Here is a 25,972-nt window from a genome sequence, read left to right as displayed (position 1 = left end):
ATGACTAAGTGTATATTTTCCCTTCTAACATAAGTACATAACTACATTCAAAAATATTGTTTATGTAATATTTCCCCTAAAAAGACTACTCAGTCCCATAATTGTTTTCAAGTGTATAAAAGTTTGTGAATTACAGCTAGCACTGCTCCATCCATACTAGGATAATACTTCCAACTACCATCAATGATATCTTGTGTTAAAAATCAGTTTACCACAATGCTTCATTTACTTGCACCTATGCTTTAAAAACTTGTACCAAAGACCATGAGACAAAGGGTAAAGATGATATTATATAAAAATGTTGAAATAGGATAACAGAGTGACTTCATATTGATGCCTAACTGCTCCCACACTCAGTCTGTCTAGTGGTTTACTGGTGGAGTCAAGAACAAGTTTTATCAAAGCAACATTAAACTAATAACATATTTTACAAATTACAGTGGGGGTGGGGTGGGTGGGGGTAGGGGTAGGGGTAGGGGTAGGGGTGGTGGTGCCTGCTAATTTTGCAAATCTTTAGGTATTTATTTAATATTTCTTTAATCTTTGTCATAAGTTTTTTATAACAATATTCGCCATGAAACCTGTGCTATTTCTTGATCACCACACCAATGTTTAAACCAGCCAAGAAAACCCATGGAAAAAGAATATGGTTTTAGAGAGAGAAAGAAAGAGTAACACAAAGATTAAGAAAACCAACAGCAAACCCAAAACCTCAAATTACACAAACCCAAGAAAAGTTTGCAATTTGAGGCAACAAATGTCGATGTTATCTTGCTCTAAACCCAATAACCATTCCCATATTAACAACTTCTTTTTCATTCCCATCACAACCCTTTTCTTAGTTTTGTTTTTCCCCGTCGCTGCGGCTGATGATACAATCACCACCAGCAGCGACAACGACCCCAGCCATGAAGCCACTGTGCTGTACACGTGGCTTCATGGCGGGGGTGACAGTGTCGCCGATAACCCTTACTTTTCAATATGGAGGGTTACCGGCGACACCATCAGTAACCCATGCAAATGGGATTACATTAAATGCAACGCGGCAGGTTTTGTTACCGAAATTAATATCCAGTCAATCCCATTACAGCTACCAATGCCCACTAATCTTTCATCATTTCCACACCTCAATACACTCATCATCTCCGGTGCTAACATCACCGGAACACTCTCTGATGACATTGGCAGCTGCCAAGAACTCATCACCATAGATTTAAGCTCAAACAGCTTAGTGGGTCCCATCCCAAATTCCATTGGCTTACTTCAAAACCTCCAAGATTTAATACTAAACTCCAACAAACTAACTGGTAAAATCCCATACCAGTTAGGAAACTGCAGGAGCCTCAAGAGTTTGTTGTTACATGACAACAGACTCTCTGGCAGCATCCCAACCGACATCGGTCAGTTGGGAAGCCTTGAGATCATCCGTGCAGGCGGAAACAATGACCTCAGTGGTAACATTCCATTTGAGATTGGAAATTGTGGTAATCTCACCGTTTTGGGACTCGCTGACACTCGGATATCCGGGTCTCTCCCGAGCTCCATCGGTAAGCTTACCAAGCTCCAAACTTTGTCGATATACACTGCGATGCTCTCGGGCGAGCTCCCGCCCGAGCTTGGCAACTGTACTGAGCTTGTGGAAGTGTTTATTTATGAAAATAGTATTACTGGTCCCATTATTCCACAAATTGGTAACTTGAAAAAACTGGAAAAGTTATTGTTATGGCAGAATAATTTCATAGGATCAATCCCTGAGGAAATAGGAAACTGTACTAAACTTAAAATGTTTGATGTTTCATTGAACTCTTTATCTGGGATACTTCCTGATTCCATTGGTAATTTAGTTGAGTTGGTAGAGTTTATGATCAGTAACAATAATGTGTCTGGTTCAATACCTGTTGGTCTTGCAAATGCAATCAATCTGCAACAATTGCAGCTTGATACTAATCAAATATCAGGGTTGATTCCTTCTGAGCTTGGAAGGTTAACGAATCTTGAAGTGTTTTTCGCGTGGGATAATAATCTTGAAGGAAGTATTCCTTCAAGTTTAGGAAGTTGTAGTAACCTTCAAGCATTAGATTTGTCACATAACTCACTCACTGGTAGTATTCCACCAGGGTTGTTTCAGCTGCAGAATTTAACCAAGTTGCTTCTGATTTCCAATGATATCTCGGGTTCCATACCGCGAGAAATTGGGAATTCGACCTCGTTGGTGAGGTTAAGATTGTTGAATAATCGAATCACGGGTGAAATCCCTAAGGAAATTTCGGGTTTGAAAAGCATAAACTTTCTTGATTTGTCGGGTAATCGGATGTCTGGGGTGGTTCCTGATGAGATTGCTAGTTGTAGTGAATTACAAATGATAGACCTTAGCAACAATATGTTGAGCGGGCCGTTACCCGATTCTCTATCGTCATTATCGGGTCTCCAAGTTTTGGATGTTTCAAGAAACCACCTTGACGGTCTGATACCATCTAGTCTCGGGCGGCTGGTGTCGTTAAACAAACTCGTCATGAGCCAGAATGAGTTTTCTGGAGCGATTCCTGGATCGCTCCAGCTCTGCTCGGGTTTACAGTTCCTAGACCTGAGCAGTAATAGTTTATCGGGCGAGATCCCGCCTGAGTTGGGGAATATCCAGGCGCTAGAGATTGCATTGAACTTGAGCTGCAACGGGTTGACCGGGCCTATCCCTGGTCAAATTGGTCAACTTAGCAAGCTTTCGACTCTTGACATGTCGTACAACAAGCTAGAGGGAAACCTGAGCCCGCTTTCGCACCTTGATAACCTTGTGTCGTTAAATATCTCGTATAACAACTTTACAGGATATTTACCCGACAACAAGCTTTTTAGGCAGTTAACCGAAGCGGATCTTGCTGGGAATCAAGGGTTATGTTCGTTTGGTAAAGATTCTTGCTTTTTAAGCAGCGTGGCGGAATCTGGTAACGGGAAAGATGAATATAAGTCAAGAAATGCTAAAAGGTTAAAACTTGCACTTGCATTGTTGATTACTTTGACCATAGCTATGATGGTTATGGGTGTGGCTGCGGTTTTGCGTGCAAGACGAGGGGCTAGAGGTGATGATGATTCAGAGTTAGGCGAGTCGTGGCCATGGCAGTTTACTCCATTTCAAAAGCTTAATATCTCGGTTGACCGAATCTTGAAATGTTTAGTGGACACGAATGTTATTGGAAAAGGATGTTCTGGTGTGGTGTATCGGGCCGATATGGACAATGGTGAGATCATAGCTGTGAAGAAACTGTGGCCGTCAATGACGGTTGACGGTGGTTACGAAGACGAGAAGTCTGCAGTGCGCGACTCGTTTTCAGCAGAAGTGAAGACTTTGGGTTCAGTTAGACACAAGAACACTGTTCGGTTTTTGGGGTGTTGTTGGAACAAGAAAACGAGGTTGTTGATGTACGATTATATGCCTAACGGGAGTCTCGGTAGCCTGCTACATGAACGAATGGGAAGCTCGTTGGAGTGGGATTTGAGGTACCGAATCTTGCTAGGGGCTGCAGAAGGACTGGCTTATTTGCACCATGACTGTGTTCCTCCAATAGTTCATAGAGATATCAAGGCTAATAACATCCTCATCGGTCTGGAATTCAAGGCTTACATTGCAGACTTCGGGCTTGCAAAGCTGGTCAATGATGGTGATTTCGCTCGATCGTCAAACACAATCGCAGGTTCCTACGGATACATTGCTCCTGGTATTGTTTTTAATTGTTTTTTTGTGTTACACATTTTTAGGCCTGTAAATGAATCGAACGAAAATGAACGCCATGTTCGTGTTCGTTCATTTAACTTTGGCTGAAAATGAACAAGAACACGAACACGGACATATAAACGAACAAATTTTTAGTTCATGTCCGTTCGTTAAAAAAAGGGGCATGTTCGTGTTCGTTCATTTAAAGCCTAAACGAACGGCTCGCGAATGTAAACGAACACAAGCGAACATATAACAAACATAATTGAACATAAACAAACATATAAATACATAATCATAAGCCTCTTTTATGTTTATATTTATTTATTTATAACTATTTATGTATTTATTAAAATTTAAGCGAACATAAACGGACGTTCATAAACATAAATGAATGAACAAAACGTGTGTTTATGTTCGTTCGCTCAATTGAAAATGAACAAAAAACCTTGTTGATTTATGTTTGTTTATGAATGAACTTCCCTCCCGAATAGTTTATAAACATTTCGTGAACGTTCGGTTCATTTACAGGCCTTGACATTTTATCAAACACATTGTGTGTACTCAATGAAAATAACGGAAAAGAGTGACGTCTACAGCTACGGGGTAGTCATGCTCGAAGTATTAACCGGGAAACAACCAATCGACCCCACAATTCCAGACGGATTACACGTCGTGGATTGGGTAAAACAAAGAAAAGAATGGACCAAGGTACTCGACCCAAGCTTATTATCCCGACCCGAATCAGACATCGAGGAAATGTTGCAAACATTAGGCATTGCGTTACTATGCGTCTCTACTCATTGCCCGAAGAAAGACCAACAATGAAAGATGTGGCAGCAATGTTAAAAGAAATTAAACATGAAAGGGAAGAGTATGCGAAAGTGGACGCTCTTTTGAAAGGATCACCCGAGCCTCGGGCAACAGCATCATCATCGGCTGCGGCGGGTAGTGGTGTGGTGACGAGTAATCCTAACAGCTTCTCTGGTTCGTCGTTGTACTCGTCTTGTTCTAAAGGTCCATACAAGTGAATATGGTTTAAACTTAATTTGGCGGGTGGTTATTTAAAAAAAGAGTGGTTTTTTATTTATTTTGCGTGGAGTTTAGTTAAGATTTTAATGGGTTTAGTATTATAATAATTATTAATTAAAATTAATACTCTATTCGGGATCAATTTGTGTAATGTCCATGGGAATGTATGTATGATAAATAAATTTTGATTAATTTTTTAGTTTTACATGTGTTATAATTTTTGTGACATGATAAAAGTGACATAGGTGGTGTTTTAAGGTTCGGTTGGAGAAAGGGGGTTTTGTGTTTTATAGCCGAGACGTGTTGTGTACAATGGTGGCACACATGTGGCTTTCATCGATGGTATATAAGATTATCGTGTGTTGCTGACATGGGGAACGCGTTGGATTGTCAACCGGACTGAGTCCGCAAAAGGTTACACCAATAACTTGGTTGATGTGGTCTATGTTGATCACTTCAACCACACATCAATCAATATATTTTTTATTTTTTCCTTCTATCACTATGTGTATATATTCTCACTTATTACGTAAATGCTATAGATTTGAAGTCCATTATACAACACTTTCATTACATATATTTATTAAAGCTTCAATAACCAATAACATTTTATTTTTAACAAAAATAATGTTCAACTGTAATCTTATTCTTATAATTGATATCTAAGAAAGGTAAGTTGACTTATTAGGATAGCTAAAGAACATGTTTAGTAAGGGGTGCTTGGTGTTCAAAGTCTTGATGTGGGATTGTGTAATGGGATGTTGGTCGGGGGTTGTCTCGTTTTAAAAGGCATTTGATTAATTAACGATAACTAGTATGGGGTCGGATCGACAGCTGGCAAGCCCGCTAATGCGGGGAGATCAACTTAATGGGTTTGGTGACAGGTCAGTGTAGATACGAGGTAGTTTTAAGAAAATGAGTTTGGTTATAACAATGCAGGTGTCGCAGCGAGGTGGCTTCAGTAGTGGTGGTGGCAATGGTGATAGAGGTTGCAATGATGGTGGTAGAGACAAAAGCGATTATGGGGTGGTGGTGGGGTCGAAGGTGGTTGCTTTTAAGTGAACCGGACACAATCAATAAAAACCCATAAACAAACCTGATAAAAAACGAGTCAGACAAATGCTTGACTCTTCCTATAGTCACTTTGTTGGTTGGCCAATTATCTAGCTGATTATTACATAGTGTCTTTATATTGATTCTCCGCATATATATATAGTTTGTAGTATTTGAACTTTCTACTTCTAGAATACAGAAAAAATACCTTATCACCGCACCATATTTCGACTATTACATTGTTTAAATCACTATACATGTTACGGAGTACAATGTTTAAATCATTTTATTTTATTTATAAAAACATAACATCAAAATATTCATCATAGATTTTGTTTACTATAATAAATGGAGGCAAGTCATGATGGAAGTTAGTTGTATCAAATAATTGATTCCTAAACTGTAACCTTTTCCTTTGACTACACCATCCACCTTTTTAGGTTTTTTTTCTGACATTTCCATTTCCAATGAGTGTACACATTAATCTACAAAGTGTACAACCCTGTTATGCATTCATTACAAATACGGAAAGTTTATGTGTACTTTGTGCTCTGATGATGGCACCATACTACCATGGGTGTGAATGGCGTAATGCGAAAGCAGGGAATCTTGCTAAGATGATTTTACCTTGAGATTCACATATTTCATTAATTTCCTTTTTTTATATGAATTATTTTTATTATTTTAAAAATATATTCCATGGAACATGCATTTTTACATAGTAAATATTCTATATTTTACATTTGTTTTTATGAAATGAATATCTAACTTTCATTCTATCCAAAATACAGAAACACTACATTAGACCTAGTGTTATACAAGACTGTTAACGTAGACATTAAGAGAAATTAACTAACTAAATCACGTGTAGTGAAGAGGCTTTAACAAACCAAAGTTTATAATCATTTTGTTATATGAATATTATACTATATATAATAAGAAACCTAAAGCTACAGTAATTTGTGTTGAGGTCCAATAAGTGGCTGCCACATGGCAGCCACTAAGTTTCTTTTTTTTAACATTTCAAAATCTGTTATAGTATTAAGTGTTTTGAAAGTAACCAAGGTAACAAAAAAGGTGGTTGTTGTTGTGGTATTGTTGTGATGTTTTAACCGTTAGGTCTCAAGGTCAAGCCATTTTGGACCCGGTTTTTTGTTTTTGTTTTTTTTTTGGTTTTTTGTGGTTTCTTTGTTTTTTTTTTGTGGTTGTTTTGATTTTTTAAATAGAATAGATTTTTGTTTTTATAGATTTCATACTAAATCAACCAATGAAATAGTACGGTGTTGTTGTGTTTTGTTTTTTAATTTGTTTTAAATACGTTTTTTAATTTTTTTTAAATATGTTATCTTGAGGAATTATTTTTTGGGTTTAGTTTTGGTACTGTAAATAACATAGCCGATAGCAACTGAATTCGCGTCAACTTACTGAAACAACGCCGGCTTCATACTAAATCAAGCAATGAAAAAGTAAGGTGTTGTGGTTTTTTGTTTTTTAATTTGTTTAAATACGTTAGCTTGCGGAATTATTTTTTGGGCTTATTTTTAGTAACTTAAATAACATAGCTGATTGCAACCGAATTCACGCCAACTTACAGAAATAACGCCCCGGTGTTACCGACACAGAACAGCCCCGGCGCAACGCGCAGGGTAACAACCTAGTTTGAATGAATGATATTCACTGTTTAGATTTAATTGTGGACCCACCACCTTAAATCCATTAGGCTGAGGGGTGTGGGGGGCTCTAACGGGGGCGCGAGTGGGGGCTCCAGCCAATAATATTGTGACGTGTGGCAGAGAGAGAAACTGGATAAGATGGGTGTTGGAGCCCCCGCTGGAGCCCCTGGCCCTGGTGTGGAGGGGCGCGAGCAGGGGCTCCAGCGGATTTTTTTTTTATTTTTTTATAAATATATTCAAAAAACGTATTATTAAAAAAAACTCATAAATTATTAAAAAAAACACACATTAAAAAAAACATTAATATCTAAAAATAAAATAAAAATTAAAGTACTAAAAAAACATTATTCTTATTCTTCGGCTTGGTCTTCTTCGATCAACCTCTTTCGGATACGTTCCTTTTGCTTTTCCATCAGCATTTGATCGACCGGATTTAGGTTACTGAAGTCTCTTGTAAGGAAGTCCAAATCTCTCATTCGACTTCTCATCCGATGACCACGGACTGGTTTTCCGTTTCGTCCTCGGAGTCGAAGCCGAACCCGACCCGTCCGTTGCAACTTGTTTTTTCCGGTGGACGCGTCTTCTTTGTCCCGCAGCTTCACCGTGTGATTCTTGTGTCTCCGGAACAACAAAGTTAGGAGACGGTTGTATGTTGGATGGTTGAAAGCCGGATGATTGTTGCGGCTCCGAATAAAACATCGGTTGGTCCGGTGACGACCGTAAATCGTCAATATAATCTGAATCTAGGTTTGGGTACCAATTTCCAGCCATGTTTTTAAAAAAAGGTTTGGAAGATGGGTTGATTTTGGGTTTTTTTTGAAGTTGTGGTAATTATTTTATGTGATTTTGGGTGTGGTATGTGATATTGGGTGTGGTAAGGTTTATATAGAGGAAAAACTTTTTTTTTTAATAAAATTAAAGAGCCCAACGGCTCTTTTCTTCATCCCAACGGCTCCTTCACGCATTCCCAAGCCACCTTTACGCCATTTTCCTCCCGCTACCAGCCTTGCGCCCGCCTTGGTTCCCGTGCTCGCGCCCCTCTCGTGCCCCTCTCGCGCCTCGGTGGTGTGGTGCTCGCGCCCCGGGGCGCGAGCGGATGGGCTCTCGCGCCCCCACTGAAGCCCCACACCCCTCAGCCTTAAACGCTACTGCAATAGCGCCCAGGGGGCCGAACATGGGGTTGGCACCCATTAACCTTTAGTTGTAACCATTGTTGGCGTTATTCCTTGGTGATATGACATGGGTTTAGCGACTGAAGAAACACTAACCGGACCCCGGGCAGATTACTGGTAACCTGGGGGTTGGATAGCTGTTTCCCACGAGGGGTTAGACCCTTGGAAGATGGTTCTTCTGATAACCTGCAAAACCGACACCGTGAGCTCGTCACTGAGAAGGGGGGGGGGGGTTCCTCCTTGTGACCACCCTCCGGCGTGAGAATCAGACTAGATTGCTCTTTAAATATAAAAGTATATTAAGAGATTGCTAGAGCAGATATCAGGTATAATATGATGATAATGTAGTAAGATATGTTGTTGGATAATACCAGATGATCATACCATTTGGGGTATTTATAGCCGAAGGTATGTTTCCAAGGAGGTATGGCCGGCTGCAACAGTGTTCCTGTTCATCAACAGTAGCCTACGCACGTGCCCTGCTGGTAGTTGGTGGGTAGGCAGCGGCTGATAGCGACCAGGCCTGCTGTATACTATTCCCTTTCCACCAACTGCCGGCTACGCACGTGGTATGACAGTAGTTGGTGAGTAGGCAGCGGCTTAATAGTGATACAGTACAGGAGCATGCTGCTCGCCATACTGTATCAGTGAGCTGTCGTATCCCTGATCAGATCTTTCGCCCATACCTCGTCAGGTACGGTGAAAGGTCCTTCAGTATAGACTGGCTTATTTGGGCGGGAGTATTCCCCCTCCCGCCTCTGTGCGGGATTGCTCCCGGCCTTGCTCATTCCTTCAGGTGACACTGAACGAGAGCTAAGTACCTAGTGCGTGTAGCCATGCTGCGCGGGTGGCCTTCCCTCATGGCTTGTATCCGAGGCTGCGGGAACAGGCGGAGTCCTTCACCATGGGAGGCATTTCCTGCGGGACCAGCTTGCATACTGCGCGTAAGGACGTCACGTCTCTGAGCATGGTTGGTCCTGCGGATCCAGTTGGTCTCTGCGCAGACGTCCCTGTTTAAGGTGAGTCTTGCGGGTCCAACTGGGCTCTGCTGGGACCTACCTCTTCAAGTCCCCCCAGTCCAATGTTCTTCTCATGCGTGTTTAATAAAGTGAGGTGAACTTTTGGACTTAAGCAAAGGGTTTTGAAAAGGGTTTTGTAAGGTTTTCCATGGGAAGTCCTTGTCACTTGCAGAAATGCCCGAGTTTCCTGCTTGGTCTTTGGGTATGATGCGGGTAGGTCTGTAACCTCCTCGCAAGTCAGGAGCATTGAGTCCCAGTTGTGTGGATTCTCCATGAGGTTTTGGTAGTTTTGAACATAGTGATCAATTATGTTAAAACCACCAATTCCATCCTGGCGCTCCAAACAACGTAGTTCTCAACGTTCCCGCTATGCGGGGATGTTATTTCCGTTTCCGCAAGCATTGCCCAGAAGATCCTTCCTGGTTTCAATTCCCAGCGGAGCGCTAGGTATGTGAAGGGTTTTGCCTTAACACTGTACCAGCGCTCGTCTTACGGTTACTTTACTTCCAAGGTATTCCTAGCGTCAATTCCCTGCAGGTGCTAGGTACGTGAAGGGTTTTGCCTTTACACTGTATCCGCGCCTGTCTTATAGTTACTTGGTTGCCGAGGAATATTTGGCTTCAATTCCCTGCGGGTGCTAGGTACGTGAAGGGTTTTGCCTTTACACTGTACCCGCATCCGTCTAACGGTTACTTGTTCGCCAAGGTTTACTTGGCTTCAATTCCCTGCGGGTGCTAGGTATGTGAAGGGTTTTGCCTTTACACTGTACCCGCATCCGTCTAACGGTTACTTGTTTGCCAAGGTTTACTTGGCTTCAATTCCCTGCGGGTGCTAGGTATGTGAAGGGTTTTGCCTTTACACTGTACCCGCATCCGTCTAACGGTTACTTGTTTGCCAAGGGGTAAGGGGTATTTTCCCGCTTACTTTTTAATATTTTTTAAATTTTGAATTTTGAAATTCGAAGAGTTGGTGGAAAGATAAGAACAGTCCAAACCTCTGAAACGCCGTGCGACGGTTTCTTCTGACTGTCAGGACGTGCAGGAAGTTATGGTGACGTGACAGAACATGGTCATTCCAGTCGCTTTTTCAGGCGCGTGGGCGTGATTTTTCGGGCGCGTGGCCGCGAAATTACTGGCACACGTCCTTTCAACAGCTGTTGCCAGCCTGCTTTTTGCCACGTGTCATAGTTTCATTGCACCTTTGATTTCTCTCTCCTCCGCATTAAATTCACCGCATTAATTGCGATTACTATATAAAGGGGAAGAGGGTTATTTGTAATTCACACTTTCACCTTTCTTCTTCTTCATAGTGATTTCCGGCAAATACTCCCCTTTTTCAGGCAAGCATTTTCCCGAAATCACTTCTCTTTCTGCAAAAATGTCTTCTCATGATGCCGACGATCAGAAGACTGCTGGCGAGTGCCAGTGTTCTCTTTCTGTCGATCTGTACCAGTATATCGTCAGGAAGTTCATGCTCGAGTCTCTCGAGCCTGAGTTTCCTGAACCCCACCATACTGTGTACGATGCCCCTAGTGGCAAGATCGGGGTTTATGCTGCATTCTTTATCTACGGGAACCTTAGGTTCCCGTTGACAAAGTTTGTGTACCGTGTTCTTGAGAGGCACAGCGTTCATTTGACCGAGCTGCACCCCATGGCGATCGCCAAGATTCGTCATTTTGAGTGGGTGTGCCGGATTCTGGGCATCGAGCCCCATGTGGACCGCCTGATGACCTTCTACACTTGGAGGTGCATCCAGGGGTGGTACAGTCTTACAACCCGGATTAAGGGTTTAAAGATTTGTACCACCGAGCGGAGTCTTCGCTCGTGGAGAAGAGAGTTCTTCTTCATATCCGCTCGCGCCATCCCCATTGCCATGAAGTTCAAGAACGGCCAGGCACTTCAGAGCCTTCACGCCCTCAACTACGAGGAGGCGGAATGGTTCTCGAAGATATCCCGGGTCCAATCCCCGGTTTTCCGTTTTCCGGAGTCAGCGATGGTAATGCTGGGGATGAGCCGAGTGTGGAAGGCGGCGAATGCGCAGAAGGTTCCGATTGTCCTTGAATATGGTTCGAACTCTGTCCCTTATGGTATGTCTTGTTTCTTTTTGTTGATTTTGACTTTTTTCTAACTTTCCTGTTTATTTCAGAGGGGAACGACCTACAGTCGCTCCTGAATCCGCGGGAGGAAGATGGTCCCGCACGGATGGGTACTCGTGCTCTGGACGAGAACGAGTTGCCCATCCTAGAGCAAACTGCGAGTCGGTTCGTGGAGGTTTACCCGCCGGGTCAAGAGATCCTGAGCCACCGACGGCCTGGTAAGCCTATCTTCTACCCTGAACCCCTCAATGCTGTGCCTGCTGCTGGAGTTCTTGACATTTCTTCTTCTGAGGAATCCGCAGAAGGTCCTCCGTTGGTGCGGAAGAAAAAGACTGCTGCCGGCGTGAAGGGGAAGGAGAAGGCCACAGCTGATCCAGTGGTTCTATCTGACACGGAGTCAGATAGTGAAGAGGTGGCGGGGAAGCCTGGTGGTGAGAAGACCACTGCTCCGGAGGCTACGACCGTTACCTCCGGAGAACCAACGAAGACGACGGTGACCGGTACCAAGAGGCCGGCTCCATCGGGTTCCTCCCCGCCCGTCCGTACGTTCAGGGTCAAGAAAACCCGTAAGTATAATCATAATGCCTTTGTAGATTTGTCAATAATTTTCTTTTTAACACTTTCTTTGTGCAGGCGTGGATGTTGACGCAATCCTGGGTGAAACGCAGGGGAGTACTTCCTCGCCAATGATGGTAGGCTCGGTCAGCCTTCCTGAGGCGTCGACCCAGTCGCCTGCGCTTGCATCCGCTGGTCCAGTTGGTCGCTCCGTCGAACCAACTGTTCCGGCCGAGATGACTTCACCGCCGGCCGTGAGTGCGATTTTTACAGCATCCTTCACGGAACCGGCGGTTACTGCTGCTTTTAAGGAGGCGGCGACCGCGGCGGAGACAACGTCGGCGACCACGGCGGCTGCCACCATGCCCGCGCCACCGGCACCAATGGCCGGGCCATCAGGTACGCGCAGGGCTTCACGCCGATCTTTGCCACCTTCCCGTCTGCCTGACCTGTTGGATGGATTTCCTTTAGGTTCAGGTGATGGGTTTGGCGGCTATCGGCCTGTCATTGACCCTACAGGTGCGTAGGGTTCCTTTCTTTTTCCCTTATGTTTTTCATCATCTTTTCCTTACTGCTTTTGTTTCTTTTGCAGTGTCGGATTCCAATGAAGTGTATGTTCCTCGATGGAACATACGCCGAGGAACAACCCTTCGCACACCCGTGGAGTGCGTGGACTGGGCTCGCCACGCTGCTCCTCCAGGCGCGTTGGGGGAAGCCATGGTTAGCTACCAGGAGGGTAGGCTAACTAATGAGCTTCGGGTTCTCCAGGCCCGGATGCAGCCGCGCGTCGAGCTGCTTTGTCGTGAAAACGACAAGTTGAAAGCAGCTCACGCCAAGGACATATCTGAGGCGCGTGCTCTTCGGGAGGAGAACCAACAGCTGGCGGCAGCTGCCGCCGACAAGGAGAAGGCCTTCAAGGCCCTCGAGGTTGAAGTTCAGGCGCGACTCGAGGCCCGCTCCAAGGCTGCCCAAGCTGTGAATGAACAGCTTCGGTTGGCCAGGGAGACTGCGCGAAACGCAACCGAGAGGGCTGCCAAGGCTGAAGCCGTTGCTGAGCCTTTGCGTGTGGAGAATGAGCAGCTTAAATGCAAATTAAAGGCTCTTCAGCATGCTCATGACGCCTTGGCAATGGAAGATGCCAAGAAGCTGCAAGAGATTCTTGACCAGAGGGGGGTGCTTGACCAAACCGAGCGGAAGCTTAAGGGCGTCGAAGAGGCTGCTGCAAAGGAAGTATTACTTGCCAATCTGAACCAAAGCGAAGCCGAACGCGCCCGTGACGAAGTGCAAGCTACCCTCCAATGGCTACTTCGAGAAGCGTTGCCTCAGGTATGTTTAGATTTATCTTCACGCATTTCTTTTGTAAGAAAAGGTTCTAATACTTGTGTTTTCTTTGTAGGTTGTGCGTCGGGTCTTTTCAGAGACCTCTTACGATGATGCTATGACCGCAGCCCTCAACGCTTCTCATGATGATGGGGAAAAGGCCGGCTTCATGCTTGGTCTAGGGTTTGTTGAGAAAGGCGTCCCGCCTTCCAACTTCCCTTTGTTCAATGTGGATACCGAAGCCATTTATGACCAAGCATTGAACCAATACGCCGCCTTCCCGCATCCAGTGGTGGAGAAGGTGGACGAAGTAGCTGCTGCTGATGATGGGTTAGCTGTCCTCAAAGCGTTCCTCGAACCACCCCGTTCTTCTGACGGAGCGGGTCCAAGTGGAAGCGGCCCTGAAGCTTGATCCTGAAGATCCCTTCCCATTGCTAAGATAGACTTGTATAGTTTTTTTTTTTCTTTTAGGCGGGTAGTTACCCGGCCATTCTTGTAATATATTCTTGAAATATTAATCTTTTTGCGTATAAGATTGTTATTTCCTTCTTTGGGTTCCTTGCTTTATAAACTTATGACTTGCATACTTAGTTTAAATTAGCAATTTTCCAAGTGTTTAGAATAAGAACCTTTGAACGTGGTTGATAGTGGGTTAAAGTTTCGCTTCCTCCTTCGTGATTGTGCGGGTAGAACCGTCACTTGCACTTGGTAGGATGGCTAATCTTTAACTTTTATCTGACCTGCGTGTAGGTTTTCCTTTTCGAAATTTCTAAGGCATTAAGATAAGTTAACCTTTGAACGTGGTTGATAATAGGTGTGAAGTTTTGCTTCCTCTTTCGTGATTGTGCGGGTAGAACCGTCACTTGCACTTAGTAGGATGGCAAAACTTTACCCTTATCTGACCTGCGTGTAGGTTTTTCTTACCTTTTGAGGACAAGTTGACCTTTGAACGTGGTTGATAATAGGTGTGAAGTTTTGCTTCCTCTTTCGTGATTGTGCGGGTAGAACCGTCACTTGCACTTAGTAGGATGGCAAAACTTTACCCTTATCTGACCTGCGTGTAGGTTTTTCTTACCTTTTGAGGACAAGTTAACCTTTGAACGTGGTTGATAATAGGTGTGAAGTTTTGCTTCCTCTTTCGTGATTGTGCGGGTAGAACCGTCACTTGCACTTAGTAGGATGGCAAAACTTTACCCTTATCTGACCTGCGTGTAGGTTTTTCTTACCTTTTGAGGACAAGTTAACCTTTGAACGTGGTTGATAATAGGTGTGAAGTTTTGCTTCCTCTTTCGTGATTGTGCGGGTAGAACCGTCACTTGCACTTAGTAGGATGGCAAAACTTTACCCTTATCTGACCTGCGTGTAGGTTTTTCTTACCTTTTGAGGACAAGTTGACCTTTGAACGTGGTTGATAATAGGTGTGAAGTTTTGCTTCCTCTTTCGTGATTGTGCGGGTAGAACCGTCACTTGCACTTAGTAGGATGGCAAAACTTTACCCTTATCTGACCTGCGTGAAAGTTTGCCACGTTATTGGGTTCGTGCGGGTAAGACCGCCTTCCCACGCAACGACTTCACGTAATGTGAATGCCGTCACCAGTGTTGGATAGTTTTAACCGTTCGACGCGCGGTTGTTGATAGGTTATTATTCAGTTTCGTTAATGATTCATGCGGATAGACCGTCACTTTCATTTTTGGGTGCTGAACTTTTTCCCCTTCAACTGACCTGCGTGAAGGTTTGTCAAGTTTTTGGGTTCGTGCGGGTAGGACCGCCTTCCCATGCAATGACTTCACGTAATTATGCGGTGAAAACCGGCATATTAGTGTCCAGAAAAGTATTAAATGTAAAATCATCAGCTTCGATATTCTTAAGAGAATCATTTCCATTAGAAGTGGCTCTTGGCCTTTTCTTTACAGATTGGAATTGATTTACATGCAAAATGTGTAAATGAGCTCCCTTCCTTGTTGGGATGGGAGTGCCATCGAGCCGATACGCACCTGGTTCGGGATCTCGTTCTTTACGCAGCATGTAGTCTCGATTTTGAAGCCGGAATTGATTCGTGTTTTCCCCAGCTGGGGTTCTATACGCACCCGCCTGCTCAGCCTTTATTACGCCACGAGGTGCGCGAGCGTCCCATCTCTGACAAATGCTTCGACCATATCTTTTACATCTATGCATTCTTCAGTGTTGTGGCCCTTTGTCTTGTGAAAGTCACAGTATTTGCTCCGATCTGCATCGTGACGATGTCGGATTATTGGCGGTTTTGGCCATGGGAGCCCTTCAGTGGCGAATATCTCAGTGACGCTTTTGGTGAGTGGCGTCCATCTGGAGTTCCGGTGCGACTGTACGTTATCCCTTCCGCCCAACCGATTTTGCAAGCCGGATGAGGTGTCAAAGTTTACCCTTGACTGCCAGATGCCTAGCTTTCGTTTTTTATTTAATCGGGCGGTGAGGACGTTGTCTTCTCTCGTCCTCTGGGTGTAGAGGTTTGTGCTCTGTGGGAGATCTCTACCCAGTTGCTTCTCTGTTTCCGCATAGCGTTTTGCTGCTGTCATGATGCCATCCCATGTGGATGGCATGCCATCTTTACCCGTTAGGGTGCGGATGAGCTCCGGGTCATGTGCGCCCTGGATGAAGGCAGCGCGAACAAGATCTTCACTGATATTGCCCAAACTTAACTTCTTTGAGTTGAAGCGAGTGATGAAGTTTGGCAGAGATTCGTCTTCCTCTCGTATGCATTTGAGGATTGTCCATTGCTCCTCGGTATACTTCCGTTGCTGGCTGAAGTGTTGGCTAAACTTTTGTTGGAAGTCTGCCCAGTCGTAGATGTGGTTGACCGGTAGACGATCGAACCATGCTCTAGCAGCCCCAACCAGCGTCATTTGGAACATGTAACACCACGTGGGTTCCGTCCAATTGCTGACGGTTGCCCCTGCTATGAACCTGTTCAAATGATCGTCTGGATCAGATATACCGTCATATGTGCCTATGTTGGGCATTTGTTTGGCACTCTTTGGGGCGATTGCTTCAGCAATGTCCCTTGCAAATTTGGACGTTCCTGCATTTGCAACGTTTGGTCTGAACGTTTTAGAGAAGTCTCGTGGACTTCCTCCTGTGCTTTTTGGTTTGAAGGCTTGTCCAAAATGCCTTTTCGGTTGGGATTCCGTTTCCTTACGCTTCCCTTTTGCCCTATGGCGAGGGTTCGCGTCAGAGTCGGATTCATCCGAGTCATCCTCCCAGTATTCGAATTCGTCGGCCTGTTGTACGGAACGCAAGCGTTCGTCCAACTCAGCCTGGAATTCCTTTTGTCGTGCCTCCGCCCATGCCTTAACTTCATCGAGAGTCTGGCGGGGGAGTCTTCGTTTCTCAACCTGGGTATCGGTGGATCCCAGTAGGCGCTCATTTACTGCACTTGCCCCAGCTTTGGTAAGTGGGGTAGTGTTCGTAAAATTTACTTCGCTTGTCCCGGCTTCGGTAGCCGGGGTAGTGTTCGTAAAAACTGTGTTGCCGGTATTCCCCCTAGTAGCAGGGGTTATGGTTACCGGAATTTCTCTAACCATCTTTGTAGAAGTTTGAAAAAACTGAGAAAAATAAAGTTCTAGCTTTATGCACGGATGGCGCCAATGAAGAAACACTAACCGGACCCCGGACAGATTACTGGTAACCTGGGGGTTGGATAGCTGTTTCCCACGAGGGGTTAGACCCTTGGAAGATGGTTCTTCTGATAACCTGCAAAACCGACACCGTGAGCTCGTCACTGAGAAGGGGGGGGGGTTCCTCCTTGTGACCACCCTCCGGCGTGAGAATCAGACTAGATTGCTCTTTAAATATAAAAGTATATTAAGAGATTGCTAGAGCAGATATCAGGTATAATATGATGATAATGTAGTAAGATATGTTGTTGGATAATACCAGATGATCATACCATTTGGGGTATTTATAGCCGAAGGTAGGTTTCCAAGGAGGTATGGCCGGCTGCAACAGTGTTCCTGTTCATCAACAGTAGCCTACGCACGTGCCCTGCTGGTAGTTGGTGGGTAGGCAGCGGCTGATAGCGACCAGGCCTGCTGTATACTATTCCCTTTCCACCAACTGCCGGCTACGCACGTGGTATGACAGTAGTTGGTGAGTAGGCAGCGGCTTAATAGTGATACAGTACAGGAGCATGCTGCTCGCCATACTGTATCAGTGAGCTGTCGTATCCCTGATCAGATCTTTCGCCCATACCTCGTCAGGTACGGTGAAAGGTCCTTCAGTATAGACTGGCTTATTTGGGCGGGAGTATTCCCCCTCCCGCCTCTGTGCGGGATTGCTCCCGGCCTTGCTCATTCCTTCAGGTGACACTGAACGAGAGCTAAGTACCTAGTGCGTGTAGCCATGCTGCGCGGGTGGCCTTCCCTCATGGCTTGTATCCGAGGCTGCGGGAACAGGCGGAGTCCTTCACCATGGGAGGCATTTCCTGCGGGACCAGCTTGCATACTGCGCGTAAGGACGTCACGTCTCTGAGCATGGTTGGTCCTGCGGATCCAGTTGGTCTCTGCGCAGACGTCCCTGTTTAAGGTGAGTCTTGCGGGTCCAACTGAGCTCTGCTGGGACCTACCTCTTCAGCGACCATGTTATGTAAATGTTGCTTGTACTTTGTTTTCATATAATGACATATTGTAAATTTGGGAACATAATTATAATAAAGTTTTAATGAATTAAACAAGAGTAATTATAAATAACATAACTTCTACTATAAAATATATATATGATACAAGTGAGAAGCAAAATAATACATAGAAACTAGCAGTAACATATTTCGTTTTCCTCAAAAAGTTGTATTAGTTTTCATTTGAGTTTCTTGATAACTTGTTCTTTAGTTTTTTTCGCAGCAACATCAACAACATTTTCGCCTGCGCGTTTTGTTAAACTTCCTTTGGCTTCTGAAAGCTTTCCCATAACTTCTTTTTTCATATTTGAAACCTAAAATGAACAAATTATAAAAAAATGACAACAATTGACTAAAGAAAACCTTTTTGTAGAATATAAATTGTCATTTATGATATTATATCATTATGTAAAAAAAAAAAATATCATTAAAATTTTCATAACTACCTCATTGAATCCTTCTTTAACTTTATCGGCTGCGTCTGTTACCTCTTGACATGTTTGCTCGACCTTTTCATCCGTTTTTTCCTGTGTTCACATAGCAATTTATTTTTCTTTTTGGATCAAAACATGAAATCGAACAAAATGGTTAAAACCTGGTTGAAAGCACATTTGTTTTCATACACATTTGGCATAAAAACATATGACACGAAAAGGAGCACCAAAAGCTCCCATTTGTTGTCTATTTGTCCATCTCTAACAACAATCAGACCTTGTATGCAATTCTTACATTTTGTAATGGTTTAGACGCGGTGACAAATGTTCTAGGGCTTCCCAACGAACAAAACCGGGGTACAACATCAAAGATGTTTTTGAAAACCTTAACAATTCTACGCAATTTGAAGCTTGTCATGTTTGAGAATTTAGCATTCAAGAGCCAACATTGCCGGATCTCTATTTGAAATGAATAACTATGAAATAGGGAGATATTTGGAGACAATATATAAACATATCGCCACATGTGGGTCAATGAGGATTTTTAGATGGTGTGATTATGGACCTCAAAAAATTTTGCTTGACTACCTCGGACAAAAATCATATCGAGTCGATGTAATTAAAGAAATAATATGTAAATCGTTGTTTTTAAGAAATTTTTATAACATTGGAAAAAATAATTGTCGCTAACTAGAGTCCTATTATATTCCAAACAATGCCATGTGAGACACACACATGACACACCCTATAATTTGTTATGATTTTATTGTTAAGGCCCATTTGTAATGGGCCAACGCCCACATTCATCTTAGCAAGTTAGCATAACAACAGTCTAACACAGTGACGCACCATTACACAGTTGAGTTAACCCATTACAGAATTGAGTGGTTTGAAACATATTTACGAGTGAACCCTACGTGGCATGACGTTAAATTATAAGTGGTCCATGGAGACTAGGTTTGTGATACTCGTATTGCATGATCTAAATAGCAGGCCTAAAGAACTAGATCACTTAAGTTAAATGGTTGGCATAAACTTTTGGTATCGAGTGAAACAATCTTTAGTGAAAGCTTAACATTTATTGGTTAGCTTTTGGGTTGTCGAATTGATCGGTACCAGTCACTGTAAACACAATCACAAATGGAACTTATATTCAAAAACAGTGCCGTCTCTGAGAGTGTAAAAAAATCTAGGGAGGGAAGAGAAATTGATGAGTAAAATAACCTGAATTCTAAACAATTATAAGCAATAAAAATAATATATTAAGAGTATAATCATTTTTTTTCTAAAATATATATTTAGTAATCAGCTAGAAGAAAGCTTATGATCTTAAAAGGGTTTTCACTTAAAAAAATAGTACTCAATGATAAAATAAAAAATTTAAACTACTCGTAAAAAATATAAATAGTAATAATTATAATAGCAATAGTAATAATAATAAAACAACTTTGAATAGAGTGACAACAAAATAGTAAAAATATGGAACACCTTGGATTTAAGTTACACTTGAGACAAAAAAAAAAAAGAGGCTCAAGTAAGTTCCACTTGAGAAAAAGATAAACGGCTCAAGTTGGGCAAGTTTTCTCGCATATATAAGGGTTTTCTTCTGAGAGTGAAATGAAGATCGGAATGATCAGTGGTTTGTCAGTGATCCAAATTAACCGGGTAAAAAAAAACAATAAAATAAACAAATAGTGAAAATACTAAACTTGGGCTGCGCTACATCTGGCTTTCTCCTTTTACTAGTCGGTTAGACTTTTATATTAGCCTTTTAGATAGATAGATGTTTATGTCTATTTAAAATGTTTTATCTTATCTTCTTTTTCATTCATCTTCTACGCCTTCTATCCTTCACTACAGAGCACCAGGTAGGTCGTCGGAAACTCAATTTTACTTTCTCCTTTATCCTCACTTTAACAACCATAAGAAAGGTAGTTATGAGGGTCAGGTTAAAAAATATAAAAGTTGAAAATAAAAGGCTTCGGGCCCCCGGAGGGAGTGGGTCTGGGGCCGTAGCCCTCCTCGCCCTTACCTCTGGCCGGCCCTGTTCAAAAAAGAATGATAAAACACATCAAAGACCAGGATTCCAAAGCTGACCTTAAAAAGGCTAATCATTTATGCCGGTAAACATTAATTATTATCATTAAACGCTAGATTGTTGCTATAAACAACTTCCTTGATTTTTTTGTCAAAATTGAGACGTGTCAGTTTATGTGAAATGGTATAAGTGTAACTACTGACCGATGTGTTATAAAAAAAATACATCATCCAATACAAATAAAAAAGATATACACTATATACCAAAGGGTTTGTGGTCTAGTGGCATCAATGTGTGTTAAACGATGTCTCTTCTCTTAAGGTTGAGTGTTGCGTATCGTAGTAGATAGTGGTGTAAATTTATGAGTAAGATTATTGAGGTTGTGTGTTCGCGGTTATAAAGAAAAAAGTATAGTGTGTGAATTGATAATCAGAAACAGATCAAAGAAAAAACAGAAAACAAGAAATGTTGCCTACTTGCAATTTTATTAATCAATAATCTTAACTCAAAAACTGATTACATTGAGTATATATAAGATCTAGATAACTCCTAGTCTAACTTGAATACAATTTAAATTCATACTCTCTTTATCTAACAAACTTAATAAATAAACCAAACTTGTTTATTTATATTTTATCCATTATTATTAGAACGAGTTTGAATATAACTCGAACTCGGTTGGCCCAACTCACCGAACTGATTTGGTACTCCACCACCAAACCAGGTTCGTGAACAAGAACGGACCCTGAGCCACAGCGTCTATTCGATTATTTGGGCCCTTGAATCGAGTCCGGTGGCGATTCAGTTATTCCATAAGCATCTGTTTGGCGCCATTTTTTTAAAAGTGTTTACGAAGGGTAATGTTACAATGAATTCACTGGTTGTTGAGGTTTTGTATCGGATGGTGACTTACACGTGACCACGAGTACATAAATGTTGAGCCCAATTCTAATTGTAAGAATAGAGAATATTATTATTATTATTATTTTATATATAATATAAGCAGCATCACTTGGGGGCCTGAAACAAATTCCACAACCACTCGGTCCACTTCTCTATCAATAATGGTGTTGACTTATTATTCGAATCACTCGTAGCTTCAAATGGTTGTTCTCACTGAATATTTACCAGGATCTTCATCGGATCACGGTCATAATCATAGATATGAAGTTTTTTTAAGTTTCAGAGGCGTTGACACTCGTAATAGCTTCACCAATCACCTCTACAACGCCCTTCTGGATGCGGATATCACCACCTTTTTGGATGACGAAGAGATTGAAACCGGAGAGCCATTGAAACCAGAACTGGAGAGTGCAATCGAATCATCTAAGGCTTCTATAATAGTCCTGTCCAAGAATTATGCTTCTTCCACATGGTGCTTGGATGAATTGACATTAATCCTTGAACAGAAGAGGAAGTTTAACCAAATCGTTATCCCCATCTTCTATCATGTGGAACCCAGTGATGTCCGGAAGCAACAAGACAGCTTCGGGGAAGCAATAGCGAAGCATAAACGGAGGATGGAGGATGAAACAAATGCATACAAGAGAAGTGAATTAGCTCAAAAGATAGAGTTATGGAAGAAAGCACTCATCGAGGTCGCTGACTTAAAAGGAAAAGATTCAAAGGGAAGGTAAATGTAAATCTCTTATATTTTTAAAATCTTTATTACACAACTATATTTGGTTTGGATGTTTTATACTGTATTTCTCAATGAATTCAAATTCCAGGAAAGAGACTGAGATTATTAAAGAAGTTATTACCGACATCCACCGTAGGTTAGGTGTACCTTTAAGTAATACATGGCCACGTCTGATCGGGATGAATCGTTATATTGAATCTATCGGTTCATGGTTGACGGATGGATCTTGTCATATATATTGTTGACATTCTCACTATCATAGGCATGGGTGGGATTGGGAAGACATCATTGGCTAAACATGTTTTCCGATTACACTCTAGTAACTTCTACAAAAGCAGTTTAATTGAAGGTATCAACGCAAGATGTAATGAACGATTTGATGGATTGACTGATTTACAAAAGCATCTTCATGGAGTCGTTTCAAGAAGATTCGCATTACAAGTTAATGAAGTCTCTACAAAGGTGTTTATAGTGCTTGATGATATTGGTAGTTTTGACCAACTGGATGCTTTACTTGGAAACAAAGGTTTGCATCCGGGAAGCAAAATCATAATTACAACCAAGGATGCATCTTTGACGGAAAGGTGTGCATCATTCAAGTCACAACTACATCCCAATCACATAAAGGTTTTACTTAATGGCTTATATCAACGTGAATCATTAGAGCTTCTATGCAGTCATGCCTTCGAGAGCCACAATCCCAAAGAAGGTTATAAAGAGGTTTCGGAAAAGCTTGTGAAGTATTGTCAAGGACATCCACTAGCTCTTGAGGTTTTGGGCAAGTTATTGCAAAAGCGAGATGTAGCATACTGGGAAGAGTGCTTAAAAGGGTTAAATAAAGAACCTCATTCCAGTATAAAAAAGGTTTTTCAAATGAGCTTTGACTCTTTGTCATCAAATGAAATGGAATTTTTTAAGCATATTGCTTGTTTCTTTGTTGGAAAAGATAGATATTTTACTGAAACAATATTAAATGCATGTGATATAGAGACGCGATTTGGAATCATGAATCTCATTGACAAATGCCTTCTTAGTGTCGACGTTAATAAGAATTACTTGATTATGCATTCATTGATTCAAGAGATGGGAAGAGATTTAGTGCGTCAGGAATCTCCTCAGAAGCCATGGAGGCGTAGTCGATTATGGTGTCACGAGGAGTCATTCAAAGTGTTTAAACAAGAAAAGGTAAGCGCCCATGTATATATTATAGTATTTATGTTTCCTCTAAGTATTTGTATTGTCTATATGCATTTATATACTTTTGTTTGCATTCCCTTTGTAACAGAAGATATTCTAGGCCTTGCCCTTGACATGAGAATGCTTGACAAAAAGAAGTTACATGGATCATTTGAGGTGAAAACAGAGTCATTAAATAAAATGGATAATCTAATGCTACTGCAACTCAATTATGTGCAATTGAATGGATCTTATGAGGATTTCCCAGAAGAATTAAGATGGTTGTGTATGCATGGTTCTCCTTTAAAGTCTATACCTTTAGACTTACCAATGGAGAATCTGGTTGCTCTTGAGTGTTGACATGTCCTATAGCAATATTGAGTGTTTTGACATGTCAAAAGACAAATGATTGCTTGGATTATTGAAAATTCTTGATTTGAGTTTTTGTGAATGTATTCGTGGCGTTGGTGGTTTTTTGAAACTCCCTGCACTTGAGAGGTTAATAGTTGGAAAGTGCATAAGCTTGATTGAGGTGTGTGAATCAATTGATCAATGTGTTGAACTTGTTCACATTGATTTGAGTTACTGCTACAGGCTTAAAAAGGTTCCAACATCCATCGGCAACTTAAAGAAGGTTGAAACACTATTGTTAGATGGTTGTTGTTCCTGTGTAGTATCTGAAATTGGGACTACACCAAGAGACTTGAAGCTCATGGCTTTTTCTTTGTCGAGCTCATTAAGAATTTTGTCACTTGCAAATAATAACTTGTCTAACGAATCCTTTCCGAGGGACTTCAGTAGGTTATTCATGTTGAAGGAATTGTATTTAGATGGTAATCCAATTGTTTCAATGCCTGATTGCGTGAGAAGCCTTCCTAGGCTTGAGATACTTGGTATGAATAATTGTGAAATGATTATATCAATCGAGCATCCTCCACACACGCTAAGAAAACTATCAATCTACACTCACTCGCTAAAGAAAATTAAATTTAATCACGAAATGTCCCCACTTAATTTAAGATTTTGTTGGAAACCGTTACTACCTTGTTCATTTGAAGTTGATGGTGTGGTGAAAATCCAAGCTATGAAAGATATTGAGGAAAAGGTATTACATAATTTGGGCTGGACAAATTTAGACTTTATTAAAGAAAGGCGTCCGACAACTCACATATTTAAAGGAACACCAACTGAGTGTCGAACCCAGGTTTCAACTAATAACTTAATTGTCTCTGGTTGTGTGAATACACACACGTGTGTGCGTGTGTTATGAATTTATATATGGTGATTACTAATGCTATATTTATTTGGCAGATGATGTATTATGTATTAGGAATATTCAGCACGTTTTATTGGGGGATGAGATGCCGAATTGGATTGAATATAGAAGTGAGGGCCCATCAATATCATTTACCATTCCATCATCTCCTAACAAGCTACGAGGATTGAATTTCTGCTGTGTGGAAACATTTCAATTTCATGCAGATGAATAGGTTTTGTTGCCAATGGTCAAATTTAGTAATATTACAAAAAAGCTTTTCTGGATTTATGATCATATTATTGGCAAAGTGAAGTTCGGTGGAGAGTGTTTATGTATGTTAAGCCATTGGATGTTTGGGCCTAATGAGATGAAAGGAGGTGACTTGGTTACTGTTACTGTAGCACATAGTGAGCGTGATGGTGACAAAAAGCCATTTACAAGGGAGTGTGGAATTAGTGTTGTATATGATGAAGATGGAAAGATTGAGGAGGAGGAAGAAGATGTGTTGGGTTATTACAAGTCATGGAACCACATCATTGGTGGAGGTCTCTCTCCTTTTCAATTTACAACAGGATACTACAGCTTGGACAATTCTGGATTTTTTGAAGGTAAATGTCGTTTCTATTAATAAAATTTATACCTATTGGCAGTATACTTGAGTAGAAGTGAATAATAATTAACTGGTGTATAACTTTTCATCCTTTTTTTTCTCAAGTAAAATGTCATTTTCATTCTTGAGATTTTGTGACTTTGTCGGTTCCGCCATTTTAGTACAAAAACATTTTTTTTGTAGCTAGAGCTTTGGGGTTTCTGAATCTTGTCATTTTTGTACATTTTACTAGCTCCGTTAATTTTATAATGTTAAGTAAAATGTATTTATGTTCTTTTAATTATTTGGATGTAACGGACAATTGTGAGAAACTCCTAGGGATGATTATTCCATATTTTACAATCTCAACTTATTTTATTAATAATGATTAATAAAATGTATCTTTACTCATCTCATAAAATCACTTTTTTATAATTTTTAAATAGTTTTTTTTCTTTTCTTTGTTGATTTCGGGTTTTGATGATTTGTGTAAGCTTTTTTTTTTTTCTAATCTAGTACCTTTTCTTTTTATATAAATAACATTTAAGTGTCCTTCCCTAT

At 41.6% G+C, this 25,972-nt stretch overlaps 2 pseudogenes; both read left to right on the top strand.

Annotated features, from left to right (window-relative positions):
• Nucleotides 1-577: 577 nt before the first annotated feature.
• Nucleotides 578-5,053, top strand: LOC143607552 (uncharacterized; annotated as a pseudogene).
• A 16,796-nt stretch (nucleotides 5,054-21,849) lies between these two features.
• On the top strand, nucleotides 21,850-25,430 carry LOC143607551 (disease resistance protein RUN1-like; annotated as a pseudogene).
• The last annotated feature ends 542 nt before the right edge of the window (nucleotides 25,431-25,972 follow it).

The sequence above is a fragment of the Bidens hawaiensis genome, unplaced genomic scaffold (assembly GCF_021521415.1).
Source record: "Bidens hawaiensis isolate Kalapana, Puna unplaced genomic scaffold, B.hawaiensis_p1.1 tig00083485_1, whole genome shotgun sequence".
Classification (NCBI taxonomy): domain Eukaryota; kingdom Viridiplantae; phylum Streptophyta; class Magnoliopsida; order Asterales; family Asteraceae; genus Bidens; species Bidens hawaiensis.
This window is presented reverse-complemented; position numbering and strand designations above follow the sequence as displayed.